The sequence below is a fragment of the Asparagus officinalis genome, chromosome 6 (genome assembly GCF_001876935.1).
Source record: "Asparagus officinalis chromosome 6, Aspof.V1, whole genome shotgun sequence".
NCBI lineage: Eukaryota > Viridiplantae > Streptophyta > Magnoliopsida > Asparagales > Asparagaceae > Asparagus > Asparagus officinalis.
In genome coordinates, this window is record NC_033799.1 from 21,044,108 (window position 1) to 21,050,732 (window position 6,625).

Consider the following 6,625-nt stretch of genomic DNA (forward strand, 5'->3'; position numbering starts at 1 on the left):
AATAAGCTCAAAGTGGGTGTGTGTAACAATGAGTGAAATCAAATCTAAACTCAATATAAAACTAGCTTTAATAGAATTGATAATTAACAAATAACAAATGAAAGCTAGAGTAGAGTTTAGAAAACTTCTCAATGGAAGACAAGATGGAGAGATGGAGATTGGAGCCCAAACAAGAAGATGATCTCCTCCACTTGTGAAAACTTCTTCACAAACAAAAACAAACCCTTAAACACACTTAAACCCTTGTTTAAAACTTGTTTAAAAACTTCTTAGATAGTTTGAAAAGAGATCAGCAATGGGTATTTATACCCTCTCAAAACTCAGCCAAAAATCCCAAGTCAAAAGACCAAAAAACCATCTTCAACGGCTCTAAAAATTGGTTTTAGAGCTGATTTTAAAACCCTGTTTAAAAATATCAAATAAATTCCAAAAAATGTAAAACTTTGGGGAATGATTGTAGACATGATAATAAACATGCTACAGTGACTGGTTATCAGAAAGGACTTCCCAAATGAAAAATATCATCATTTTGCAAATATGTTCAAAAACATGAAAACCTGAAAATTGATATTTTGATATTTTGACTTAAACAACATTTTGAAACTTTGTAAAATGTTTTTATAGACTTATTAAAATATGTATAAATTGATATTGAAGTCTACAAACTAAGAATACAATATTTTCACAAATACAATAGAAAATGAAACCTATGAGTATGTATATGAAAATATATTTGTTTCATATCTAAGTAGATAAACCAAATCACAATAATAAATATAAAACATGTAATTTCATATTTATAAACATGAAAACTAAAACTTGTGTTGTATATATATGTGACTACATATATATACAAGGAAACCAATGAAATGTGTGTGTATAGATAATTAACCTTAGAGTACTTAACACACATAATATAAATCCTAAACTACATTACCCAAGCAATCTTGATCTTCAATTAAGCTTGACTTGGTACACGTGCGGATGAAGCTTGAACTTGATCTTGAACTTGAATTGTACGATGCTTCACTCCACAATTCCGCCAACCTCCATTTGATATGATCGTTATGGCGCAATCCATCCATCCTCCAACTGCGTTGTTTGTCTACAATAAATACGAAAACAGATATGATCGTTATGGCGCAATCCATCCATCCTCCAACTGCGTTGTTTGTCTACAATAAATACGAAAACTCAAGTACTAGACAAACAACATTAGTGGTAAATTGTTTGTTAAACATCATCAAAACAAGAAGGCCAACAAGTTCTATTCGTCCTTTCAGCAACCTTATTCTACTGGGGTGTGTAGAGAACATATTTATGCCTTTTAATACCCCAAGTAGTACACAAATCATTCAATTGTTTGTTACAAAACTCAAGACTATTGTCTATCCTAAGAGTTTTAATTTTTTTTCCCGTTTGGTTTTCAATCATAATTTTCCAGTTTTTAAATTTATCAAAAACTTTAGATTTTTGTTTCATGAGTAAAACCCAAACTTTCCTAGAATAATCATCAATTATGAAAAGAAAATATTGGTTCCCTCCATGCGTAGGCACACTAGAGGGACTCCACACATCAGCATGCAAATATTCAAGTACATTAGTGCACTTAGACTGATTAGGAAAGGAAGAAGTGGGAAATCTAACCCTATGTTGTTTTCCTAACACGCAAGATCCACAGAAAGGGATGGGAGATATTTTATCACTTCCAAAGTGACCTCCTTTATGCAAAATTTCTAATCCTTTATTACTCATGTGACCTAATCTATTATGCCATAAAACAGATTTATCACCTATCACAGAGTTAACAGAATCAAGTATTGGTTCAGCATGACAAACATACAAGTTATTTTGTTTTTTAGCAGTAAAAATAACAAGCGACCCTTTCAGAATTTTTATAACCCCTTTACCCCCATTTTCCCTCTAAACCATCATTTTCTAGAGATGCACAAGAAATCAAGTTGTAACGTAAATCAGGAACATGCCTAACATCCTTCAAAGTAAACACAGAACCAGAAGAAAACCTAAGGCATACATCACCAGTTCCTAAAACATTGCATTTCTTTTTATTTGCCATTGACACAAAGCCATTCTCTATTTTCTTATAGTTTGAAAACAAGTTTTTAAATGGAGTCATATGAAAAGTACAACCAGAGTCTACCAACTAATCTGATTTACACAAATGATCAGATAACACAGAGTTCAAATATGCATAATCACACAGATTATTAATCATGAAAATTTCATCCATTTTGCCCTCACGGACAGCTATATTAGTATGATCATTTTGCTGATTTTTCTTAGGCTTAGGACAATCTCTAATAAAGTGACCAATTTTATGAAAATTCTTAGGCTTAGATCTACCCCTTCCATTTTCAAATTTTTTCTTACTTGATTGCCCATTACTAGCATTCTTTTGGTTATTAGACCTATTCTGAGGCCTACCTCTCACATGCATAACCTCATCAGAATTTTTATTTCCCTCAGAATGTTTTAAATCTAATTCCTTACTCTTAAGACCATTGACCACAATGTCAAGGGTAATCTCATCTCTACCATATTTAATAGCAGATTTTACATCACTATATGAGTCAGGAATAGCATTTAGAAGGGCAATAGGAGTATAGTCGTCTATATGTTTATCACAAGTTAACTTAATATCTGAAATAAGTTTTGTGAAAACATCTAGGTTCTCCTCAATGTTCTTAGACATATCCAATCTAAATTTAAAAAAAAAATTTAAGCAAAAACATTTTACTGGGCAAAGATGTTTCAGTATAGAGTTCTTCAAGTTTATCCCAAAGGGTTTTAGTAGATTCTAAAATTCTAACTTTTCTAAGCATAGAGTCAAATAAGTTCAAAATAAATTATGGAACAAGCATTTTTGTTCATTTCAGCTCTTTTTTCAGTGCCAGAAGTCAAATAAGTTTGACCAACAGCCCTAAATGACTTCTGTTGAATTAAAATGCATTTTATTTTTTGTTTCCAAATGCTAAAATCAGATTTTCCTTTGAACGGAGCCATACCATATTGAACCATACCATATTCATTAGCAGCAGATATTTTTCACACAGAAAAATCAGACAATGGTATCACATCAACTAGCACGAACAGAAACAAAACAAGAAATAAATTTCCAGCAACTAGCACGAGCAGAAATACAAACAGGAAATATTTTCCAGCAAATAGCACGAGCAGAAACACAAACAGGAAATATTTTTCAGCAGATAGATAGCTGTAGAGTTGGGTTTTCAGTCAATATACCTGAGCGAAACTCTAGGAGAGAGTTTCGATCTTACCCACCTGCTCGGCAGTGCGGCGGTGGTCCAGCGGTGATCTGATTTCGGAGGTCCAGCGGCTTGAACGGTGACGACTCAGGAAGGCTCTGATACCACTGTAAAGAATCTTGATCGTCGTTGTTTGGCTCAGAAGCCTACTCAACTAGTCCCTGATCTTCTCTCTAGTGCACCACCAAGAACACAAATGGAGAGCTCGTCACTGATTTGATCCCAAATCACTCACAGAGGTGAAGAGATCGCACAAAGGGGTGAGAGCACAAAGCTCACAGGAGCACAAAGCTCACAGAAGGGAGGGGGATCGCACAAAGCTCACAGGAGCTTGCTATTCTCTGTCTCTTCGTCTTCCCCCACCAAGCTACTATCAGCCCTTCGACCTAAATAGAGAAGTGGGCAGCCGACATGGGAGAGAAGCCTAGGGTTTCGAATGGTAGGAGCCGACCTACAGGGATGAGAGATGAGACTCACAGCGGAGGTGAGACGTTTGGTTGGTATTAGTGTCAGCTCAGTTTTGGAAAAACTTCGTCGAGGTGGAGAATTGTTGGATAGCAGGTTCCTTATATGTTTCCAAATCTGTTTTGGTAACATGATTCCAAATCTGTTTTGGTAACAGGTTATTAGGATTCGTAATCTGTTTTGTTTTTTGTTTCAGAATTCCTAGTATGTTTATGATTTTAGGATTTCTATATATATGGAACAATTGGAAAAGAGAATTGAGAAGAAAATTGGGGATATTTGGAGCATAGAAAAGAAGTATTTTCTGAGCTATTGGTTAGGGTTTTGTTTGGAGAGAATTAGAGATCTATTGGTAAGATTAATTGATGAGTTTGAGTGATTTATAATCTCAGTTTGTACTCTTCTTCTCTATTAGTGAAAAACTCTATCTTCTTCTTGCCCCGTGGACGTAAGCAACTTGTCGAACCACGTTAAACTTGGTTGTTTGTGTTTATGGCATTGATTTGGTTCGTTTGACATTCTCTCGACGATCATTTGATTTGATTTCTCGTAGCACGTTGGTTTGGTTGTTTGGCTTCTGCAGCGCTCAACAATCAGGAAATCACCATTTTCTACCATTGCTCTCCAGGAGAAAAGCGATACATTTGACTAGTAACAGGCTATGTAATGTTTGCACAGTTCTGCAGGAGTTCAACGGCATAGGTCGATACTTTGCCACAGAATATTCCTACTAATTCGTTAACATGTTTTATTTTCATACGGCTAATTCTTAATATAAAAGCTTATGAAGCAAAGGGTCAGCTCCGGGGACTAACAAATACTCAATCGTTCTAGATGGCGCTAGACAAAGGTATCATTTCCCTGGATAACTCATATTTCACTTAAATGCATGCAAATATTTAATATAAATTGAACTCGAAAAAACTTGCCAGTATCAACAAGTATTCAAGACACAGTGAAGTTATATCATTAAAATAGAATAGTGGGCTGTAATATTAATGATATGAGATAAAAGCCAGAGTACACAGTTGAAACTCAAACTGAACTTTTGAGTGCAAGCTAGAACATATACAGTTTAGCTTTGATTGAGGCATGTATCTGGGTCTAATCTAGAGACTGGTATTGATATACTCTATAAGTTTGTGTGACTGAACCTTCAGACTCCAAAGCTTAATAAAAGCGCTTGATGGAAGTGAGAAGTATGAAAAATTTACTCTTATCACTAGAATTCTCTCCTCAGTATGAAAAATTTACTCTTATCACTAGAATTCTCTCCTCAGAGGACAAATAGGAACGTATAATAATTCAAAACTAAACTACCAATCATTTTGAGCTTATAACCTAATGAAAGAAATACAGATTTCAAAACTAATCTAATCCACAATGTATTGATGCGTAACCTTTTACCCAAAGAGACAGAATCAAGGATACCCCAAATATTAATTTATATGTTCTCCATACATTCGAAGGAAAAAAAAAATCAAGCAGTCATGACCTCAGTACACTAACAATAGCCAACAGGAGAAGAAAGAAGAGCGGCGGAAAAAAATTAACAAATGCACTAAAAGGCAGCTACACAGATGAATGTTCTACTCTATATCCTCAACCAACATTTTCAGTCACCATAAGCACAAAAACAAGCTTCGTCAAGGGTATCTAGTAGCTGCTGATCTTTGGTTGTTCGGTCCTCATGCTTTTCTTTATAACTCTAAAGAATTTTTGACCCAAGGATCTTGGAGGAGGAGGAGGAGGTAAGCCTGGGGAGCCCATATCCTGTGATGGCCTCATCTCTCTTAGTTCGTCCTTTTCCTCATCACCTAATTTGAGTTCATTCTTGTCCTTTTGATCATTTTCCTCCAAGAACTTATCATCCCACACTAACCCAGATGAACCTGACCTCCTAAATGTCGTCGCTGATCTTTGAAGCGCAACCATCTCTTGATGAAAAGAATAACAAGCTGCTATGAGGAATGCTTAGGAGGGAGGGCATTGCAGGCCTTTATATTGGTTGAGCTTATCGAGTGTGACATCATGGAGTCATAGGAAAATTGGTGGCAAACAATAGATAATGTGGTCTAGAATGTAAAGCTAAGTGTTGTTTCTTGGATTACTTATTTGTTTAAATAATCTAAAACCAAAAATTAAAAATCTCGAACAATTGGATACTTTGTCAGCAATAATATATATTAGGTGCATCATCTAGTGCTCCTTGTTCTTGTCGTCATCAGCACGCTATGAGCAATTACCGCTCCATGCCACCTTCATATTATATACTAATTGCTCGCCTATCTATTCTTGGAATGATAAGACAACCTCAAAAGCTTTTGCCATTACTCACCTTTCGTTTTCTGACGACCCCATCCAATTCAGTTTTTTTTTTTTTTTATCATCATGCTCTGAATTAGTGCGACGCTTACTCATCTTAGTGTATCTTGATAGTTTTAATAAACCCTCCTTTCAGCATTCTTATATTTTTATACATCAGTATTGCTTGCTTACGCTGCAAAACCTTTGCTCTCTGATATATATGTTAATTTGGAAGTCAACATCAACAGCTTAATGTCCAAAACGTTAGAAACGTCAGTAAACAGATCTGTAGGCACTACACTTTTCGTCTCGTCATTGGCACGAAGGAAAAGTCGAGGAAAATAGACGAACCTACACCTTTCGTCTGGTCATTGGCACGAAGGAAAAGTCGAGGAAAATAGACGAACCCTCTCTAAGGGCAGAGGTCAACGAATTTCGGTTACACATACTCCTCTCAACAGATGAATTTAGAATAATAGGCCTCACCATAAGTTCCTCCTCCAACTTAAGCACATAGAGCTTGTCAGGGAACTTACCATTCTTTCCAGGAGAATAGCAATGCATGT